Consider the following 22,945-nt stretch of genomic DNA (forward strand, 5'->3'; position numbering starts at 1 on the left):
CTCAAAGGGAGGACGTTCCTCCCAGGAGCTTTCTCAGCTCCCATCTATTTCAAAGCGTCTTCCTTCCAGGCCCATCAGGGGCACCCGCGGCGCGGGGCCAGCTTCCCTGGACACGCTGCGCCGCTGACACGCAAGCGCCGGAATCGAAGCCACGCTGGGTCTTGCAGCCAGCCAGGCGAGGGCGGGCGGCCCGGAGCGCTTCCTGAGTGCGGGGCTTCCCACAATGCACTGCGCCGGCAGCGGCGGCGACCGCGGCGGCGCTCTAGCCGCGCCATGTCTGCCTCTCGACTGCTCTGGGAGGAGGAAGAGAAGGAGGAAGAGGAGGAGGAGGAGGGGGAGGAAGAGGAGAAAGGCGCAGGGGTGGGAGCTGTCGCCGGAGCTGCCACAGCAAAAGTTCTCTCCCCTCCCCCTCGCCCTCCTCGCCGGGCCCGTGGGAAGGTCGGAGTCGCCGCCGTCTGCAGTCAGTGACCGCGCGCCTCGGCGCCAGCCCGCGGTAAACGCTCGGCCTGGCAGGCCCGGGCCCGGGAGGGCGGGGGAGGGGAGGGGGCGGCGCGCGGTGGGGAGCGCGGCGGCGACGGCCTGACCCGCGGGAGCGGCGGGCCAGCCCGGGGTGGGGGGGCGGCCCGGGAGGCGGCGGCGGCGGCGGCGGGTGCAGGCCGCGGGAGCGCGGGGCTTGGGGGACGCGAGGAAGCGGTGCGAGGATGGTGGGTCGGGGCTTGGAGAACGGAGAATGACGGGGGCGGCGGAGGCGAGCGGGCGGCCTCCGAGGCCTGCGGCCGGTGTCGGGTAGGAAGGAGACGGGATGCTCACGGGGAGGCCTCGGGGTGCCAGGCTGTGGGCGAGGAGGCCAGCCAGACCCCGAAGCTCTCCGCCGTCTTGGTGCAGTGCTTTATGCACCGCAGGCCTCGGTCGCCGCTGCTGCCTCGGTGTGCTCTTTGGCTGCAGGGAAGGGCAGGGGCTGGAGAAAGGGGATTGCTTGCAGGAAGCAGAGTGGGAGTGCGAAAGGGGAGAAAGGGGCCGTGGGGAAGATGCCGGAGAGGTGGAGGAATGCCGGGGGTGGCTGTGGAGCAGTCTTGAGGATTCTGGGGGTGTTCATTGTGCAGCTCTGTTAGGTGTTTCATTATGGAAAGAACCGACGCGTTTCCAAGGCAGGGAAAAGAAGGCTAGAGTAGTTTCTGCAGATAGAAGAGAGACGCGTTTGAAGCCAGAGGAGTGCTAAATATTGGAGAAGATGCAGGGAATGCATAATAGAATAGACAGATGTAGCATAATTATCAAATGCTGGCCCAAGGTCTAAAGAGTTATTCCAGATGGGCCAGAGTGGCCTAGTTCGGAACCTGTTTGGGCTCTTCGGTAGATGACATCCGGTAAGTGTGGGTCCCCGCTGTGGTTGGGGTCATTGAGAATTAGTCACTTAGCCTGTAGATTGGTTTGAGACATTTTAGTGCCGCACTAGTGAACTGAAAATCTTGGAGAGACCTTGAGAAACCGCCTGGCCTATGGGGATTCTTGAGGCCACAGAGAATGTTAGAATGTTAGAATGTTAGCAGATTTGGAGTATAGTCACCGGAGGCTGGATGAACATCGCCCTGGCAGACGCTGGAGTAGGAATTAACTCGGCCTGGTGGTTTTCTTCTTCACTGCCTAGCTTACATGGTTTCAGAAGAGCTGGTGCCGTATGTCAGCCTAGGCTGCAGGACCCAAGATTATAATTGACCACGTTGAGAGTTGGGGCGTTGTAGTCCCGTTTTTGGAGGCTTTATTTCTAGCCTAACGGAGTCTAGTTGAATCAGTTCTATATCTCGGATTGGCGGGAGATCCTTTTCCATTCACAATTTCGGATGCACTCTGTCACCAGGGCATGATGTTATTGAAGAAAATAGCATTTGCCAGCAAAATGTAGGCATGCAGAATGGAGGCTCTCTGGAATATCTGCGTTCACCTTAGGTCGTAAGGAGGTCGGGAGTGGTTATCATGACGCCTTAGGAAACCCTATGTGACAGGATGAATATAGGTCCGATCAGGAGGGACTGTTAGCATCTCTCTGTCAGGAAATGAAGTTCTTTCTGTTGCATTTACTTAGTTCACATTAGACCTGATTTTTCAAGAAGGAACACGGTTGAGGACAATGTCTTGTCTTGTTTTGTTTTGTTTTGTTTTGGAGACAGGGTTTCTTTTTGTAGTTCTGGCTGTCCTGGAACTTGCTCTGTACACCAGGCTAGCCTTGAACTCTGAGATCCACCTACCTCTGCCTCCTTAAATGCATGCATCACTGCTGGTCTAGGACAGTGGTCTTGAAATTTACTTGGATGGTATTCACCTTTTGTTATTAAGAGAAATTACATACATAATATGTTGTAATATTACTTCAACTGAAGAGAAATGTGTTAAATGTGACTTTTTTATGGAAGTTGAAGGAAAAGAGATAACTGGGGAAGATGGGGTGATATTTGGGAAATTGAAGGGAACTCAGTTGTCATTCAGTCATAGCAAGAATTTTATTTCTTTAGCCAAGATATTATTTAAGGTGGGGAGATTTCTTTCATTAACAAATTTTCTTATATAAACAGTCGGAGTTTATATTTAAAAAAAAATAAAACTTGGAAAATTTCCTGTCAGTGCATTTAGATTTTCTCATTTCAAATATTTTATTTTTATGTGTGTGTGTTTGTCTGTGTGAACGTGTGCAATGGGTGTGCAGGTGCCCAAGGAGAGAATGTTGGACACCCTGGAGCTGTCGCCACAGGAAATATTGAACTGCCTGACATGGGTGCTGGGGACTGAACTTGGGTCTGTTGGAAGAGCAGGAAGCGCTCTTAACTGATTAGCTTTTTCTTCAACCCGAGTTGGTCACACTTTTAAAAAGTGCTTACTTGATAGGATGCACCCATTTTTATAGTCGGCACGGTGTGGTGAGAGGCTCAGCTTTCCTCCCGTGTACTAGCACTGAATATTGTTTGTTCTTTTACTACAGAGCACCTAAGGAAGGTATGTTGCTTCATGCAAATGATACGAGTATGCATGTGATTTGAAAACTGTTCTAAGGGGATTAACAATGAAAAACAATCTCTGTCCAGTGAAGTTTTGCTGTCGAGACAGTGCTGCCTGCTCTGTCCCCTAGCCCCCTCTCCCTTTTCTGAGACAAGGTCTCAGCATGGAACCCCGGTTTAAAATTCAACAGAGACCCGCCTGCCTCCGCCTCCCAGGTGCTCAGATTAAAGGTATGCTCCACCACCTCCAGTTTACTTCTTTGTTGTTTTGGGGACAGGGGTTTCTGGCTGGCCTCTGAAGTATGCAGGGAAGATGACCTTGATTTTCTGAACCTTTTGCCTCCTTGATTCTGGCATCACAGGTGTGAGTTTCACATCTAGTTTATGCAGTGCTGAGAACTGAAGTCAGGACCGCCCCCAATGAGGGATTAAAAGCCTGACGGAACCCAGGACTTTTTGCATGCTGGGTGAGCATTACCAGCTGAGCTACAACTCCAGCCCACAGTTTTTTCTTAGCCTTAGTCTCACCTTCTACCTTAAGAAAATAAACATACTTAATGCAAAATAATAGGGCACCTTATGGTGTCCTCGTACATGTACATATGCACTTTAATCATGCTGATCTCTCTGCTACCTTGTCGTATGTTCTCCCCCACATTTGTCCTCTAGCACAGGCTGCTACTTCTACGCATTGATTTTTTTGTTCTTTTTTTGCAGTTCATGTTTTTCTCCAGCTCTCCCAAGTAGTTAGTAGGCGTATATCATTTCTTTCTGTTGGTTTCTATAGCCCAGGGAGGCTTCAGACTCCTCCTGCCTCATCTTGCCAGGTGCTAGGATTATAGATGTATGCCACCGTGCTCTGCTCCATCATTTCTCTCTTAACCAAAATGACATCATCACTTTGGATAATGAGTACAGAAGTCAGCTTTTCCTGCCCGAAATGAATGAGTGTCATTGACATATTTTCACTTTTTCGTCCCCCATTCTGATTTTTAGTTATTTTTGTTTATTAGATGCCTTCTGCTTTTCAAATGATGAGCTTAAATGTTGATATTAAAATTTTAATTTCTAAATTTAATTTTTATTGAAATTAAAAAAGTATTATTGCATGTGTGTGGGCACATGTGCAGCAAGGTGGCTGAGTGTGGAGGCCAGAGGATAGGTAACTTTAAGAAAGGAGCTTTTCTCCTTCACCTTTATGTGGGCTCCAGGCATTGAATTTAGGTCATCAGGCTAACATTAAGCAGCAAAGCACATTTACTCACTGAACCATCTTGCTGGCCCTACCGAAGCCTTGAGTTTTAGAGGCTTAAAAACTCAACTTACAGGCTTTAAACCATCTACTTTAGGTTGTATCTCTTGACTTCCTGCTGTGTTAGAAGAAGCTTTAAACTTCTGACTTTAAAGAGGGCTTTGTTAAAGTAGTAAGAAGTATAGGGTGAAATGAGAAAGGGAGGCTTGGACCCCAAGCAAGACTTGTAGGAACAGGGTTTTTGCAGCATTAGATGTGGTGGCTAGAGATGAGGACTTGCTTGAATGTAGTAATTGCTTGTTCATCTTGGCATTACAGTAATTTTTTGACAGTTCTCTGGAGAGTTTTATTTGATGAAATGTGGCAATGTGTTAAAATGACCTCTTAATGTTCATTTCAGGTGTCTGAGATTTCAGGTGTCTGAGGTGTTCATTCATTCACTCACTCACTCACTCACTCACTCACTCACTCACTCTTTCATTCCATCTGGAGCAGACTGGCCTGGAACTTGCTGAGTTGTCCAGGATTGCCTAAGTCTTGGAATCTCTCTGCTTCAGCCTTTGGTTACAGGCCCATACCACCATGCCCGGCTGTAAATTTTTTTTAATTGCATTTGTTTGTTGTGCGTGTGTGCACATGCACCATGGTACAAGTGTGGAGGACGCCTTGAGTGAGTCAGTTCTACTCTGCGGTCCGTTCAGCCCAACTTGGGTCACCAGGCTTTGCAACAAAGTCCTTTCCCCACTGAACCACTTCCCTGGCCCTTGCTATAACTCTTATATTTTTATTAAGTAATGGATTGGTGGGGACATTTGATGGACAAATCTGTGCTGCTCATTTAGAAGAATGGAGTCATTAGGGTTGGCACATTGCTCACCTGGTGAAAGTTTGCTGCCAAATCTGATAACCTGAGTTCAATTCCTGGGACCCACATGGAAGGAGATGGTTGACTTCTGCACATTGTCCACTGACCTCTACATGCAAGTGGCCCATGTGTGTGCATGCTCACACACAGAATAGATAATAAATAATAGAGAGAATGGAGTTAGTGTTTTCAAAACTTTGTGTATGGCGTGCAGGCCACCACCATGGGCATGGGGAGTGAGAGGACACTCTTCTCGTTACTTCAGGAAATCTGGTTTAACTGTGCTTTTCTTACCTTTTTTTTTTTTTTTTTGTAACCCAAGACAGCGTTTCACTATATAACCTCCTTGACTGTCCTGGAACTCACTTTGTCGACCAGGCTGACCTCAAACTTGCAGAGATCCGCCTGACTGCCTCCTGAGTTCTGGGATCGAAGGTGTGCAACACTACGCCCCCGCTTCTCTTACTATTAATGTCAAGATTTCTTTCACATGTAGGTGTAAATATTGAATCTTCTATTTTCTTTTCTTTTTTTTTGAGACAGAGTTTCTCTGCCTGTCCTGGAACTCGCTCTATAGACCAGGCTGACTTCGAACTCATAAAGGTCTGCCTGCCTCTGTGTGTGCCACCACTGCCTGGAGAATCTTCTATTTTCTTATGTGCATTATTCGCTTTAAGTTATTATTATTATTATTATTATTATTTTTTGCAGATTACATCTAGGATCTTGTGCATGTTAGTCAAGGATTCTGCCACTGAGCTAGCTGTATCCATTTGCATATTCATTTATAACAATTTTCTCCCTCTTCTCTTTGAAAATGCTAACTAGGTTGTAACCTGTTCTAGAACTGAGACTTTATTTAATCTTTGGGAAACTGAACAGTTTCGTTTTTAGTAAATACCTGTTGAATGATTGCTAGAATCTATTATTGAGTTAGTAATAATCATGACATTTCATGAAATTACTGACTGGGTAGGAGCGTTATAGACGGGAGTATATAGTTTAGTGGTTTTGGTGCATGCTTTTAGTCATAGCACTCAGGAGGCAGAGGCAGGAGGATCGCTGTAAGTTTCAGTCCATCCTGGTTCATACAGGGAGTTACAGGCCAGAGAGGGTTACATAGCAAGACTCTGTCTCATTGAACACCAACATAAGTGTGTGTCTGTGGTTATGTGATTTTGACAGCATGGAGGACAAAAGGGGTATTTAATTGGAGATTCCATATTTGTGGAAGAAGATGGATTAGATTGGAGCTGTAATCCTGCATAAACATTGAAGGGGTGAGATCAAAGGGCCTCTTCTAATTTGAGGGTGGTTTAATCTGATCTGGAGAAGGGCACTGGTTTTTCTCTTCTTTCTCCTCCTCCTTCTTCTTTTGGTTTTTTGAGACAGGGTTTCTATGTGTAAGCCTTGGCTGTGCTGGAACTCACTCTGTAGACCAGGCTGGTCTTGAACTCAGAGATCCACCTGCCTCTGCCTCCTGAGTGCAGAGACAAAAGATGTGCACCACCTCTGCCCAGCACTTTGTGTTTTGTTATCTCTAGCTGTTTTAAGTTAGGGAGATTTGTCAGGGTACAAACGCCTGCTGAGCAAGCCTGAGGACAACCTGCACTTAAATCTACACGACCCATAGAAAGGCTAGAGCGGTTGCAGTGATTGCTTGTAACCTCAGCACTGTGTGTAAGGTGTGGGGACTGGGAGTGGGCAGAGACAGCAACAGCTAAGCAGTGGCAGAGTCGCTGAGAGACCTTGACTCATGGGAATGAGGCAGAGAGCAGGACACCAGATGTCCTTCTCTGACCTCCAGGGACATGCCTGTTTACACATGGGTGCATACACCACACTTACACACAAACTCACACATACCAGAACAAATCACAAGAAGAATCTGATTTACCAGGCGTGATGACACAAGTTTATAATTCTAGTACTCTAAGAGGTGGAAGGTGAGGCAGGAAAATGAGTCCTGAGTCAGTCATAGCTGCAGTATAAGACTATGTCCCTCTTTCCCCCAAGTCTCATATAATTTGATTTAATTTCCTTTTGAGAAAAATTAAAAAAAAGAAAGGTAAGTTTTTTTCCCCCTCTTTGAGGTGACACAATAACAGTTGTGGAACAGTTTACTAAGATTTCAGGAAATTGACTTTTGCATTTAAAAAATATTTATTTTGATGTGTGCATGGACACACATGCCACAGGGCATGTGGAGGTCATGGGACAGCCAGTAGGAGTTGGTTCTCTCCAACCTTGTAGGTCCCAGGGATTGAACTCAGGCTGGGGCCTGGCAGCAGGTGCCTTTACCAGCTGAGCTGTCTCACTGAAGCTGATCTTTTAAAATATAAATATCTTCAGATGAGACTTTTAACATTTCATGATAGTGTTCAGAAAATCCTACTTGAGTTACCTTTGAAACTTTAGCATCACTTTATACAACTATTACTGAGTGTCTCCTGTGAGCTGTTGTAGGAGGGTTTTTTAGTATACCTGAGATGTTGTCCTTATGAGTACATAATTCTTTCAGGAGGGTACTTTTTTTTTTTTCTTCAGACAGGGTTTCTCTGTGTAGCCCTGGCTATCCTGGACTTGCTCTGTAGACCAGCCTGACCTTGAACTCACAGAGATCTGCGTGCCTCTGCCACCCTGAGTGCTGGGATTACAGGGGTGCGCCACTGTGCCCGGCTCAGGGTGGTACATTTAAAAGTAGTACAAAGTATAATATCTTCGTATAGTACCCTCATTGTTGTCTTTTAAAAAACATTTTACATTTGTTTATTGTGTGCACGTGGAGGGCAGAGGACAACTCGTGACAGTCTATTTTCTTCTTCCACCCTGTGCGTCCCAGAGATCAAAGTCAGGGCGTCAGGCTTGTTGTCCAGTGTCACTGCCTGATGGGCCATCTTACTAGCTCCTGACAAGTCTTTTTTACTCCAGAAGTTTTGATTTTTGGAAGTGCTACAGACCAGTCAATATCAAGTAGAGAAAACAGAAAATAGTTTATGTATAATTCAGTTAGTCAAAGGTGTTTGAATTGATTTTCCTGGTTGACTTACTAACTTCCTCAAAGAGGAAGTTGGAAATTTTTTGGATAGTGGTGACCACCTTACCATTAGACACTCATAAGTGTTAGTTGAGCAGATCAGATGGCTGGATGGGCGGAATGAATAAAAAAATTAAGGGGAAGCTTTGTTTTGTTTTGTGCTACTTGAGTCAGTCTCACTGTGTATCTCTAGCTGTCCTAGAACTCTGTGTAGACCAGGCTAACCTTGAACTCACAGAGCTCCACCTGCCTCTGCCTCCTGAGTCGCTGGGATCAAAGGTGTGCACCACCTAGCCTGGCTGGATAAAGGCATTTTGAAGACTGTCAGTAGCATTGGAGAGTATTAGGACCATTTGTTAATAGTATTGGGGAAGGATGGAAGAGGATGATGTTGAGATGCTTGAGAGAGAGTCCCTAACGGATTTCAGTGAGGAACCAGAGGGCTCCAGGCTTCTTGGGCAGCCATAGAGTGAGCTTACCATCTGGATCTACTTGACTGCTCTCTCCCTGCTTTCATTTAGCAGTTTCTACTCATTTGTTTTCTACTGAATTAGCTTATGTTGGGTAGATTTTTAAGTCCCCATGCAACGTCTGTGGGTCTGTTCCATCTTTTGTCTAGTGCAACCTTTAGTTTGTTATTTTCTGAGTCTACCTTGCAGATTCTTTGGATAGTGAGTGAAGAAGAGCATGAGTCAACTCAGGCTGATTACCCTGACAGTTCCCTGCACACTTTCCTCAGAGCCTGTCTGAATTGCAGATGGGACAGATGGAGCTAAGGGCATGTGTGCCCTGGGTGTATAAAGTATAAAGTTGGTCAGGCATGGCTGGGGCTCATGCCTGCAATTCTAACACACAGGAGCAGGAGGATTGCTGCAAGTTAAGGGGTAGCTCTGTCTGCATAGCAAGTTCCTGGCCATCGAGGACGACAGAGGGAGAAGCTGTGTGGAAAGCTACCTACTCACCTCCTGCTTCCAAAAGGAAGATTGAGAACTAAAGTAGAAGGGAATCAGACTGGGGAGGAAAGCGGTTCTTAAAGAAAATGATTGTAAGTTCTGTCCAGTGAGAAGTGGGGATGGGGAAGATGGGAGGCCGGTAAAGGGGATTGTTTGAAAGGGCTGTTTTGAGGAGGAAGATGGCAAGACTGCTTGACGGGTGAGACTTCACAGAAGTGTGGAGTGTACCAGAAATTATGTGTATAATTTACAGAGGAGGATTTCAGAAAATCAGTTGGATTTTTATTAACAGATCAGTTACATTAAAAAGCCTTGTCACATAAAAGCATTGTTAGATGTCATTAAGAATGAACCCTTTGGGAGTTATATTCTCGGGGAGCGAGGCTTGCGCACACATAAACAGCGATCACAAGTGTGCTGTAAACAGCGCGGTGTACCATAAGAAATTTTCACCGCCACTGAGGTTGTAAGAATGTGTTTGAGCAGGGAAGAACCTGGGTCGCATTGCCATGCCACAGAAGTGGAATTTTAAAGCCTGGTGTAATGGTGCAGATCGGTAATGCTAGCACTTAGAGGCAGGGGCCGGAGGATACAGCTTTCTAGGCGAGTTCGGCCCAGGAGTTCAAAGTCAGTCTGGACTATCTGAGGAGGAGCAGGAGCAGGGGAGATATAAATACATGAAGTAATCTAAAAAGAACATTTTAGTTGGAGGGATTGGAGATGAGACATCCCAGATCTGTGGGGAATGGTGTAGTATTTAAATGATGACCACAGTAAGAAATACACGCGTATCTCAGCTAGTACATGTGTGTATGGTCGTGTATATGTAAAACAAAAATTCACAACACAGCCATCTTTGCTAAGTTGGATATTCTTATGTTTCTTTTTTTAAAAAAATATTTTGTTGTTTTGTGCATATGGCATTTTTTTGTCTGCATGCGTGTCTGCACCACGTGCGTGCAGTACCTCTGGAGACCAGCACTGGGCGCCCTGGGACTGGAGTCACACAGTTGGGAGCTGCCATGTGGGTGCTGGGCATCAAATCTAGGTCATTTAGAAGAACAGCCTATGCTCTTAACTACTAAGCCATCCCTCTAGCACCCCACCTCCCTTTTTAAAAAGATGGGGTCTTACTATTATAGCCTTGGCTTACTATGTAGATGAGGCCTTGATTCAGAGACTCACTTGCCTCTGCTTCCTGAGTGCTGTGATGAAAGGCATGTGCCACTCTATCCAGAAAAAATGCCTCCCTTCCCCAAACAAAAATAAAACTGGCTTAGGGGTTTGGGATAGGAACCTGATTATCATGCATACAATGGGTTTCATGAGTTTCTAAATAACCACAACTTGTAGTTTAATTAATTCATGAGTAGCGTGTATTATGTTTTAAAGCAGGAAGAGTTAGTTTGGGTTGGGTAGAATGTGGGTGACTGAAAGCCAAGTAAGTAGTTTGTATTTGGTATAAGTGACTGTTGTGCCTTGTAAGCAAATAGAATCTGGGGTTTTGTCTCGGCTCCTGGATTTACTCATTCTATGATTGTAGAGAATTATTTTCTTTCCTGAACTTCTGTGTTCTCATGAGAAATTGATAATCATTGTACCTTTCTGATTAAGGTTGTTGTGGGGATTTGCTTAAAATGTTAGTATATCATTGAAGTATGTTAACATATATCATTAATGTGTAGCTATTGGATTTTGAGTAGAAAGTTAAGAACTATACAGACTGACTTTTTCCTTTTCCTTTTTCTTTTCCTTTTCTTTCCCCTTTCCTTTCCTTTTCCTCTTCCTTTTCCGTTTCCTTTCCTTTTTCCTTTCCGCTCCGCTCCTTTCCTTTCCATTCCTTTCCTTATCTAGGCAAGTGCCTTACCACTGAGTTATGCCCCTACATTTATTTATTTAATCTGACAGTAGATAATACTGTATGGCCTTGGGGCAGTGTGGTAGTAGAAAGGTAGGACGTGAGAAGACCCAGTTAGAAGACTCATACTGCAGCTTGAGTTAGGTAGCGTTAGGATTAGATATGAGAGGATGGGATGGGATTTCATAGTGGAGAGACTGGGTGACTAAAACGTTCAAATGACAGCAGCTGAACTTGGATTATATTTTTGGGTAGCACAGTGGGGTGCATTACAGCAGATAGTTTCCTTCATGTAGTAAGGGTTTAATTATTTGTTGTATGATTAAATATGTAAACTGAGATGGGTGGTAACTAGAAATAGCAATGGGTAGGATATGGGAAGGAGGGATTAGATTACAGAGTGTTTTTGATGAACTGCCAGACTTTATTCAAGAATCTTTGTACACTTACATTGTGCAAGGTTTTATGGTAGACAGTGAAAGGATACATCTATGTTTATGAATGCATGAACTGTTTTCTTCGGGAATTTATCTAGGGACAAAATATATGCATCTGTCTCTGACAAGTTATTTGACAGCTTTGATCAGGATTTGTGGAAGAATTGGTGTGTAGCTTTGAACTTGAAGATAGGTAAGACTTTATAGGCAAGATGATGAGGGTAATAGAAGTGACAATTCTGGGTGTGTTTAGGGGTTGGTGGTTTAAATCACCTGCAGTTAAGGTTTGTGTTGAGGAGTGGGAAGAAATAAAACTAGAAAATAATAGCAGGGAGAGCTCAAAATCCAGACCAAAATGGTTTAAAACATTTTATTTATTGAAATAGGCCCAGTGAAGTGCTCTAATTCTAAAGGTATGAGATTATGTTTTTTTTATGGTGTGGGTGTTTTTACAAGTTTTCTCTGTATAATAGCCCTGACTATCGTGGAACTCGCTCTGTAGACTAGGCTGGCTTCTACTCACAGAGATCCACCAGCCTCTGCCTTCCAACTGCTGTGGATAAAATGTTTTAAAACTTATCTTTATTTATCTACATATCTGTTTACATGGCTACCATCTAGCTTAATATATAGGAGGTTTCTAACATTTCTTGTATTTCTGTAGCTCCTGATGTGTCACCTCCAAGCAGGAAGGTGTCTCCTCTAAACCACAGTAATTATTATTCTAATCTCTGCTGTAACAGCAGTTTTTTGTGACCTTGAACTTCTCAGGAACACACTCATACCTGTGTCTGTTTTCTTTTGCTCGAAATACGCCTGTGAGATTCATTTCTGTTTCATACAGCTGTGATTCGTTCTTTTTCATTCCTTGAGCTGTCTCCTATGTTCCACAGCGTATTTACCCATTCTTCAATTGTTGGGCAGGCGAATAGTTTGTAATTTGAGGAACTCAAAGAAGCTTTAACTAGACTTAAGATAGTGGGCAACCATTGATGACATTGTTTTCACTGATGAGTTTTGGTTGGGGAGGTTAGAAGAGGGTTTAAGAATGGAGTGGTAATACATTTTGCTTGTGTGATGAAGATGTGATTGGAAGTCATTTACAAGGCTGTGGCGGAGTGTGAGGTGTTGAGGATGTGTCTGGCAGTAATGGTAGTGGGGATAAAAGGAGACTGAGGACTGTGGTGCTGTTACCTGAAATCCGTTGGTCAGTTAGTACTGTTTCGGCGTCTTAAGGCATTGGCCAGGTGTCAGGTTCACACCTGTAGGCCCAGTACTAGAGTGCCTGAAGTAGGAAGATTGCAGTGAATTTGATACCAACGCAGTGAATTCAGGGACACATAAGGAGTACATAAGGAGACCTAGTCTCAACAAACAAACCAAGGAACAGAACCAAAACAAACCAAATAAAAGTACAGAGGGTAGGTTATCTAGAGGAGCGCTAGATGTAGAGCCAGGAGGACCAGCAGAGACTTGAATACATGTCTAGGGTTGGTAACTGACACTACTACTGGATTTGCTAAGGCACTCACTGGTGGTTATAAAATGATTTGGACTGATAATTTAAGTGTTAATTGAAGCAATATATGGGGTTGAAGAGATGGCTAAGTGGTTAAGAACCCTGGCTGCTCTTCTGAAGGAGCCAGGTTCGATTGCCAGCACCCACATGGTGGCTCACAAGTGTCGGTATGGAACTCCAGTTCTAGGGGCTCTGTCACCCTCTCTTTTCAATGGGTACCGCATGCATGTGGTACACGGATAGACACAAAGCCAAAATACCAATACAGAAGTAAATAAAATTTATTTATTATTATGTTTTTTGTTTTTTTTTTTTTTTGAGCCAGGGTCTCTGTACGTAGTCCTGGCTATACTAGAACTTACTATGTAGACCAGGCTGGCTTTGGACTCGCAGATCCACCTGCCTCTTGCCTCCTGAGTACCAGCATTAAAGGTGTGGGCCATCATAGTTGGCCTTTTCTTTTCCTTTTCCTTTTTTCTCTTCTTTTCTCTTCTTTTCTCTTCTTTTCTCTTCTTTTCTCTTCTTTTCTCTTCTTTTCTCTTCTTTTCTCTTCTTTTCTCTTCTTTTCTCTTCTTTTCTCTTCTCTTCTCTTCTCTTCTCTTCTCTTCTCTTCTCTTCTCTTCTCTTCTCTCCTTCCTCCCCCCCTTTCTTTCTTTTTTTTTGGGATAGGGTTTCTTTGTGTAGCTTTGGCTTTCCTTGACTTATTTTGTAGACCAGGCTGTCCTTGAACTCACAGAGGTCTATCTGCCTCTGCATAGCTGGCTTTATAAATACATAAAATAAAAAAGAAATCAACATGTTCAGATTCCTTAGGAGTAATAGGTTGTAGCAGAGGATGGCAACTGAAAGCTTTTTTATGGGGAGTTGGGAGAGGTATCTAAAGGAAAGGCTTGAGGCAGTACTAGGAGGGAGAACATATTAGAAAGTTTTAAGGTAGAATTAGCGAAAATACTCAAATTTGGGTCAAGTGGAGTGAACTTGACACACGCAGAGGCCAGTGTAGAATCATGAACCAAGAATCTAGTGTAGAAATGCTGTGTGTGGTCATACGTGTGTGCAAATTAAGACAGGTCTTTAAGTGTCTCTGCCAAAGAGGTGAAGACTTGAGTGGTGGGCCACGTATGGTACATAGAATTTTAGTTTTTCTCTGTGGTCTTCAAGAGAGCAAATCATCCGAATGCATGAAAGTTTACTCCGTGGGCTAGGAAAGTATGGAAGCCGTGAATGTAGGGACTGTACTGAGTTGATTTTAAGGATGAATACTTTATTCTGAAGCTGGAGGCGATAGGTAACAGATGGATGAAGGAAGATACAGCATTTTAGAAGCTGTAAAGAGGATTATAGGTGCCAAAGGTATGATCTGAGAATTTCATGGAAGGACTTGAGTATTTGAATAGGATTAAGCATTTAAGTATGGAAATGATTTAGATTAGTTGATGGGATGAATAGTTATATTTAGAATAAATCATGGAAGATTTGATAGCTTTCTGCTTATGCTTTTAATACCCAGTGTGTGAGTAGAGAAAACAGGTGAGGATGGACTCACTGAGGAGGTATGTAGTGAGCATGGTAGAGGACAGTGACGTTCTGAGGAAGGCCGTGCTGATGGGACTGCTAGCTTCATAGTGTGTAGGGAATAAGTGAATAAATGCCAGTACAAAGCAGGTTAGACAGGTGTGATGGATGGTACATGTTTGTGACTCCAGGACTCAGTAAACTGAGGCAGGGGGACTGAGAATTCATGTATAACTAGAGTATATAGTTGTGGCTGATGAAAGAGAATCTTTGAAGTTATAAAGTACTTTGAGTTGGTGGCTTATTTTTCAGTATTTGTGTACATAGCTGACTAGGGCTGTACTTTAAGAAAATGAGTACTGAAAGTACTGAAGAAAGTTGTTGAGCATATTGTTGAACTCATTGAGAACAACATCTACCCAGAGGCAGGGGGATCACTGAGTTCGAGGCCAGCCTGGTCTACAGAGTAAGTTCCAAGATAGCCAAGCCTACAAAATTAAAGTCTTTGGGGGAAAAGGACAAGAAACTATTTTAGAGATTGGGGATGATGCAGAGGGATGGGTGAAGTGCATACAGGAACCACACAGCAATCTTTAGTGACATAGTAGTAACAGGAGAAGCAGAAAGACATTTTATTGCACTGAAGGAGTAGGAGAATGGTGCTGTAGACATCAGAGAAGCAGTTTATGCAGGAAAGGACAAGTTTGAGAGAAGAGGAAGTGGTCAGAGCCGTCTGGTCAAGAGGTCAAAAAAGTCTCAGATTGTTTTTGAGGTATGGGATTGGGAGAAATAGACTTGTTATAGTCACTAGCTCTATGATGTTTTGTACAAAATGACATTTGTAGAATCACAATTCTTCATATATAATATGCAGAGAAACTTAGCTGAGAGGTGGGTTAGAAAGGAAATATTAAAAGTAAGGTAGACGTGTATCATAGATGAGATGAAAGGTTTGTATTTGTTGACTATAGAGCATGGGCAAGGCCACCCTCCTCCCTTTTCTTTTTTGAGAGATTGCCAGTAGTAGTAGTGCAGGCTGGCCTTGAACTTGCTATTTGGCTGAGGATGATCTTGAACTTCTGATTCTTTTGCCTCTACCTCCCAAGTGCTAAGATTACAGGTTTGTGTACTACATCTAGTTTTATGTGGTGCTTGGATCAAACCCAGAATGTGATACATGCTAGGTTTCCACTCTAGCTACTGAGCCACATGCCCAGCCAGAGTATGGACAAATTGATAGAAGCCAGTTAAATTAGTGGTTCTCAACCTGTGGGTTGTGACCCCTTTGACAAACCTCTGTCTCTTAAATGTTTACATTACAAGTCATAACAGCAGCAAAATTGGAGTTACAAAGTAGCAATGAAAATAATTTTATGGTTGGGTTTACCACAGCATGTGGAACTATGTTAAAGGGTTGGAGCATTAGGAAGGTTTAGAACCTCTGAGTTAAAATATAGAATGGAAATGAATGAGAATGTCAGAGAGGACCTAAATATGATTAAAAATAAAGGGAGGAGGGGAAAGAAGAGTAGCTTGCCTTGAGAGCAAATGTGGAGAAGACATGCCTTCTCCACATTTAGACACATTTAGATATATAAGACTACTGTACATAGTGACATTCAGGACAGAGATTGAAGGAGCAAGCTAGACAGAAGGAAGGCGACATCCTGCAGAAGAACCTGAGTGTGTCCTGCCTTTTAGCCCATTTTCAGTCTTTTTTTTTTTTTTAAGTTTTTAAATAAGAGCCAGTCTTCTTATTTTTCCTTAGGCTGGACAGAAATTGCAATCCTCCTGTCTTGAAACCATCTTCTCACTAGTGGCTGAGACTATGTGCATTCCATACCTCACTTACGTCACTTACTTTTTGAGTTTTGGGAGTTTGCTTTTCTTCCCATTTATTACCAGTGCATGGACGCCTCCCCCACACAGTTCTAAATATGTTTTCTTGGCTTATTTCTATTTTTTAAGTTTTTTTTTGATAATTTTGTACATGTATATTCTAGTCTTACTTATCTATTGAACATCTCTAAAGGCATTGACTTGCTAATCTCAGAGACAAAATATAGTGTAAATGGAAACTTTGCACCTAAAAAAGAATCCCTTATCTTTTTCCATCTACTTACCATGATTGATGATATTTAAGAGTCAGACCATGCTTACATCTTTGCTCCCAAACTTAGCCTGTCCTGCTCTCCAATAATACTTACTTTTGTCAACTTTTATTCTGTAACCTTTCCCTTTTACTAGCAAGGATTTGACGTTTTTAAAAAAGTACTTATTAGTGTCTGTGTATTGCACGTAGAGGTTAGAGGGTGACTTTATTTTAGAGCCACCTCTCCACCTTTCTGTGGGTTTTGGGGATGAGAGTATCAACTGATTGTTTAGAATTACCCCCCCCCCCCCCATTTGCTTTTCGAGACTGGGTTTCTTTGCATAACAGAGCCCTGACTGTCCTGGAAGTTGAATTGTAGAACCTTGAACTCAGAGATGCCCCTGCCTCTCTGCCTTTACTTATGAGTTATTTGGCAGGAGCTGGTACAGATTATAAAAGTTAAATTTGGTGGGATTTTGACCAGCAAGGTGGGAGCGTTGTAGAAGAGACTTGGGAGACTTGTTGGGTAAATTTCAAGAAAGGAAATGGAAAGATGGGCTACAGAGAATTTCTTAAGGAAGAATGCAGTTCCTGCTTTAAAACCAGAGGGAGGGAAGAATAAAATGAGCAAATTAAGGAGAAGAGGAAAGACTAAAGTGACTAAGGTTTCCTCTGTAAGGCTGTGTTCTGCCATGTGCCATGTGTTCTGGTTACTTCTGATGACAGTCTGCAGCTTGTAAGGGTGCAGGTTTTTACCAAAGCTCCGGGAATAGGGAGTCCTCAAGTCTCCCGGGCTTTTGGAACTCCGGACAGGTTGCGGAGCCTGGCCGAACTGAGCCAAACAGCCGAGGCGCCCGCGGGATCCACGCGCTTGCGGCCAAGGCCTGTTGGCGGCGGTCAAGTCAGCCAGGAGGAGGAGCCTTTTGTGTGGAGCGCGTGCGCCCGAGGGCTCTGCGCTGCTTCCGGATCGGCTGCGCGCTGGGGCCACTCTGCCTGTGTGCCTCGGTGCAGTGTTTGTTGCTGTAGGACTGCCGGGGGCCCGGGGCTGCTGCTTCTCCTGTTGGCTGCGCTGTGCTCGCAGCTTTGTGGTTCGTGAGAAGGTCAGGCCGGAACTCGTTCTACAAGACAACTTTGTTTAAACCTTGGACTTAGGCAGAATGTGTGTGCCGCAGTCCTTATGTTGACTGTGCCAGTAAGACCTGCATGGCTAGTGGTGAGGAAGCTCCGAGGCCTTTCCAGGGTTAGGCTGTGGGGCAAACTTTTGCTCTCCAGACTGCGAAGGACTTCTCAGTGACAGGGGTGTAGCAGATTCAGAGCTAAAGTTAGGAAACAAACTGGAAGCTCTCCCCTCCCGCTTGCATTTAAGTCTTTTATATAATAATTGTGACGTTCAGTTTCTCATATGGAACCTTAAAATCGGGCATGATTTTAAAAGACTTAGTAATTTTGTGGAGAACAATGATAACAGTACCACATAGTTTTGAAATTTCAAGTGTGTTAAATGTTACTATAAATAAGTTATACAGAATTCTAGAACTAATCTAAAAATATGTTTGCAATTGACTTTTGGGTGTCCGGGGCAGTCCCCACTTTCCTCTGCATGTCTGGATAGTATTATCAGCATAGTATGCGTGTAGAAACCTCAACCTGAGAGAATAATGTTTGAGATTACTGGTGGTGTTTTGCAGCTGGGAATAGACTCTGGGTCTCTTATTCCCAGTCTGGTGACCTATCCAAGAATAGACCAATGAAACTGGCTATTTATCTGTTTGGGTGGAAATATGGCCGGGTTAGTTTTATAGCAAGCACTAAGAAACTCAGAAAATGAATATGGCAATGTTTAGTTTATCGTTGAAATGTGTAAGCTTAAGTGTAATGCATTTGCATGGAATTAATTTGGCCTTTTTAAAACACACCCACACACCCACACACACACACACACACACACACACAAGGGCCTTGAGTAGTCCTCAGTGTTAGTTCCTTTTATGGGATTTGTGCTGCATTTGTATTTGGTTAAATAGATCGATGTAGATGCTTGTGGCATTTAACTGGCTGGGTGTGTTTTTCATGTAGATATTCTCAGTGGTTACAAGTAAGTAACTTGAATGTTTAGCCTTTTAAAAATGCCAGGGAGAAGAGGAATTGTGTTAATAGTAATCTCAGTTTAAAACTTGCCTGCCTGCCTATATTGACAGGCCCGTGATGCCAGAACTCAGGAGGTTTGAGGCAGGAGGATCACCCCTTCTAGGTGAGTCTGGGCTATATAGCCAGACTGTCTCAAAATAAAAAAGGAAATAAAACCTTTGGACCTCTTTATTAAGGATGCTTAACAAGGTACAGATAGAAATATTTATGACTTTCTCTCACAGCTTTTAAGAATATTGAAGACTTTTAGTTTAAAAAAATTTAAATTTTAATATGTATGGGTGTTTTGCCTGCATGCATGTCAGAGTTCAGGAAGTCAGAGGCAAGAGTGCAAGATCTCCTGAACTGTAGTTACAGCTGATTGTGAACTGCCATGTGGGTGCTGGAAATTGACCCTGGGTCTTCTGGGAGAGTAGCAACTTCTCCTAGCTGTGGAACCATCTCTCCAGTCTCTCCTCCTTAGCTTAGAGTGCTGTTATTCTCATTTCCACATTGGCCACACAGCAGCATTTGGTGAGTGGTCTTTTTTGGTGTTTTGAGACAGGGTTTCTCTTTGTAACAGTCTTGGCTGTCCTAGAACTCACTCTGTAGACCATGTTGCAATCAATTTAGATATCCCTCTGCCTCCCTAGTTTTGGGATTAAAGGGGTGTACCACTACAGCTATAGTTTAAATTTATGTATTTTATTGAAATTACTTAAGATCATCACTAAGGGAAAGAATATTGTCTTGACATAATTAATCAAATTAAAAAATTTAAGCACCTGCATAGCAAGAAGTATTTTTTCAGTGTCCATATAATTAGTTACTTTTTCCATATTCATTTTCATTTGCTGAATTCTTCAGTGAATTGTAATTGTGCAGTTTTCAGTATTTCCCCTTTTAATAATTTGTATGGGCACATACATGGTACCTTCTGTGAGCTCTCCCTTACACTTTGACACAAGGTCTTTCATTGAATTTTTCTAGGCTGAGGCTGGGCATGATAGCACATGCCTGTGATCCCAGCACTCGGGAGATAGAGACAGGAGGATCTCTATGAGTTTGAGGCCAGCCTGGTCTACAAATGGAGTCCAGGATAGTCAAGGCTACACAGAGAAACCCTGTCTTGAAAAAGCAAAAGAATTTGTCTGGGCTGGCTGTCAGTGCCCTCTGGGGATGTGCCTTCGCGGCACTCAGATTGCAAATGTGCACCAGCAACCTGGGGACCCAGACTCAGGTGCTCATGTTTATTTGGAAAGTACTTTACTCTCAGAGTCCTCGCCCCAACCCCTCACTATCTACACTAAAGGGGGGGGGGGAAGACCATTCACAATTTAAAAACAGGTTTGCTTTACCTGCTGAGGTCAAAGGACAGCTCGTAGGAGTCAGATCTCTCTTTCTACCGTTTGGATCCCAAGGATCACTCCCTAGGCTTGGCAGCAAGTACCTTTACTTGCCAAGCCTGCTGGCCCCATGACTTTTGCTATTTTTAGAATTAACTTTTTGAAAAATTATAGGAAGTGTCAAAATTAGTGTAGAAGGCTGGGCAACTGGGTGTGGTGGTATACACCTTTAATTCCAGCAATCAGGAGGCAAAGTAGACATATCTCTGTGAGTTTGAGGCCACCCTGGTCTACACAGCAATTTCCATACCAGCCAGCGCTACAAAATGAGACCCTGTCTCAAAAATAAAACAGAAAGAATGCTGTGCTTCCTTCATTCAGACATCTTATAAGTTACCAAACCCCGAAAAGTTGGCAGTGGTATCTTACCTACCGTTAATAAGACTACTAAATTTGTAGTTTTTACAGTTTTTAGACCTATACTAATGGTGTATGTATAATTTTGTGCCATTTTTCTCATGTTGAAATTTGCATAGCCACTGCAATGAAGATAAAACTCGAGTTGCCACAAAGGCCACCCCTCTTGCCACACCCTGTGGTAGTCCCTTCACAAGCTTGCTCCCTGACTCCTGGCAGCCTGGTCCCTCGCTCTGTGTTTTTTCCATTTCCAGAATGGTGTGTAACCATGAGTTAAAGAGAGATTCTTTGTGTGACCTTTCACCTGTTGCGGGAGTCCTTGCCTGTGGTGTGGGTGTGCGGTGTCCGTGTGTGTCCGTGTGTGTGTGTGTGTGTGTGTGTGTGTGTGTGTGTGTATGTGTGTATGTGTGGCCCGGCAGAGGACCAGCGCTCTTGTTACTTGGTGAGACGGGGTCTCTTGCTGAGCCTGGAGCTAGGCTGGCGGCCAGCAGTCCTTCCTCCGCCCCTCACTGTGCTGGGATTACAGGCACACCTGGCTTTCTCTGTGAGCTCTGGAGATTCGAACTCTGTGCTCACACAGTCAGTGCTCTTCTCTGCCCAGCATACCTGAGCCCTGGGTAATGGTCAGAATTTTCCATTGTAAACCAGGAGCTAGTGAAAATCTGTGCAGGAAGTGTGAAAATTTTGTGTAAATAAAAGTTTTCCTTTGCTTTTCTGAAATAAATGTCCAGTGATAAGATTGCTGAGTTGCGTTTTGCTAAGTGTGTGTTTAGTTACTTGCTGTGATGGCTAATGGTTTTGATCATCTTTTTGTGTTTTTATTCTGCTCAGATTTTTTATTTTTTTTTTTGTGAAATGCTTGATACCTTTTGTTCAGTCAGAATTATTTGCTTATTTACTGTTGAGTTTTAGGAATTCTTTTTTTTTTTTTACACATAAGGCTCTTTTTATTACTAATTACAAACTGCAGTGCTTGGGCTCACCTCCCCCCCCCAAAAAAAAAAAAAGGCAGTGAGAGCTGAGTTTTGAGAATTCTTCATAGTTTTCCTTTTTTAAGACCGTTTTTTGTTTTTTCTTTTTTCTTTTGTTTGTTTGTTTGTTTTGTTTTGTTTTGTTTTGTTCATTTGAGGCAGGGTTTCTCTCTGCAGCCCTGGCTGTCCTGGAACTCACTCTGTGGAGCGGGCTGTCTTCACACTCACAGAGCTCCGCCTGCTGGGATTAAAGGCGTGTGCCCCCACTGCCCAACCTATTATGTAGACTTGGAATCAGTGACGAGCAATTCCTGTTTATATCTTTCCTGTAATTTTTGAAACACATTCTAGGGACCATTGAGTTTTCTTTAAACATATTTGAGGTATTCTAGCATGCTATGTAATTAATCTACTTAAAACAGAGTGATAGCTGGGCACTGTGCTGCACGCCTGTAATCCCAGCCTGGGGAGGCAGAGGCAGGCAGCGGATCTCTGATTTTGAGGCCAGCCTGGTCTACAAAGCAAGTCCAGGACAGCCAAAGCTACACAGAGAAACCTTGTCTCCGAGAAACAAACAAACAAACAAACAGACAAACAAAAACCCAAAATAAATAAAACAGTGATATGGCTTTTAGTATATTCACAGAGCTATGTGGCTATTGCCATAATCAATTTTAAAATATTTCACGTGTAAAGTATTTACAGTATTTTCACTATCTTAAAAAGAAACTGCTTGTAATTCTCCTTCCTCTCAGGCTCTTCAGAAGTCACTACTCTTTCTGCTTCTAGGAGTTTGCCTGCTTCAAACATAACATTTCATTCACTCATTCATTTATTTATGCATGCATGCCCTGGCTGTCGGGAACTTGTTCTACAGACCAGGCTAGCCTCGAACTCAGAGATCCACCTGCCTTTGCTTTTGAGTGCTGGCATTAAAGGTGCATACCACCATTGCCCGGCTGTTTTGAACATTTTAATGGAATCATAACGTGGATGGTTTTCTGTGGCCTGTTTTGGTTATTACTCTCTTAAATGATATGGGATGTGTCAGTAACTGAGTAACTTTTTCTTTTTTTTTAAGATTTATTTATTTATTATTTACACAGGATTCTGTCTGCATACCAGAAGAGGGCACCTGATCTCATTATAGGTGGTTATGCGCTACCCTGTGGCTGCTGGAAATTGAACTCAGGACCTTTGGCAGAGCAGCTATTGCTCTTGACCTCTGTGCCGTCTCTCCAGCCCCAGCTGATTGCTTTTTAATGGGTTAGTAGTAACTTAGGTTATGCAGGCAACTGGCCTGCCTGTGGGGTCTTGACAGCATCCTATCAGTACCCGTGTCCTATGACATCATCTGGCCCAGGTGCTTAGTGTCCAGCCTGTCACTCCCTCCCTCCCTCTCTCTCTCTCTCCCTCTTCCTCTCTTGCTTCCTCCTTCTCTCATGCTCTTTTCCCTTTCTCTGTTGGGGTGCTCCCTCCCTTTCCCCACCATGTCGCCATAGGTGTCCATTTTAAAAATAATTTTTTTCTTTATGTATGTTGTATGTGTATGCACTTTTGCATGAT

At 43.6% G+C, this 22,945-nt stretch overlaps 1 protein-coding gene across 8 annotated transcripts in view; it reads left to right on the plus strand.

Annotated features, from left to right (window-relative positions):
* Positions 1-244: 244 nt before the first annotated feature.
* The window catches only part of Znf148 (zinc finger protein 148), a 111,969-nt gene continuing 89,268 nt past the window's right edge, over positions 245-22,945 (plus strand). For 2 of the 8 annotated variants that reach the window (XM_060370271.1, XM_060370274.1), the window contains exon 1: positions 784-1,367. The gene's annotated coding sequence lies outside the window, so the exon portion shown is untranslated. Of the gene's footprint in view, positions 494-649; positions 705-783; positions 1,368-17,506; positions 17,619-22,485; positions 22,646-22,945 lie in introns of those variants that run through there. The other 6 variants (XM_060370270.1, XM_021651533.2, XM_060370269.1 and 3 more) reach the window with 6 other exon arrangements.

Source organism: Meriones unguiculatus, chromosome 17, assembly GCF_030254825.1.
Source record: "Meriones unguiculatus strain TT.TT164.6M chromosome 17, Bangor_MerUng_6.1, whole genome shotgun sequence".
In the NCBI taxonomy this organism is placed as follows: Eukaryota; Metazoa; Chordata; class Mammalia; order Rodentia; family Muridae; genus Meriones; species Meriones unguiculatus.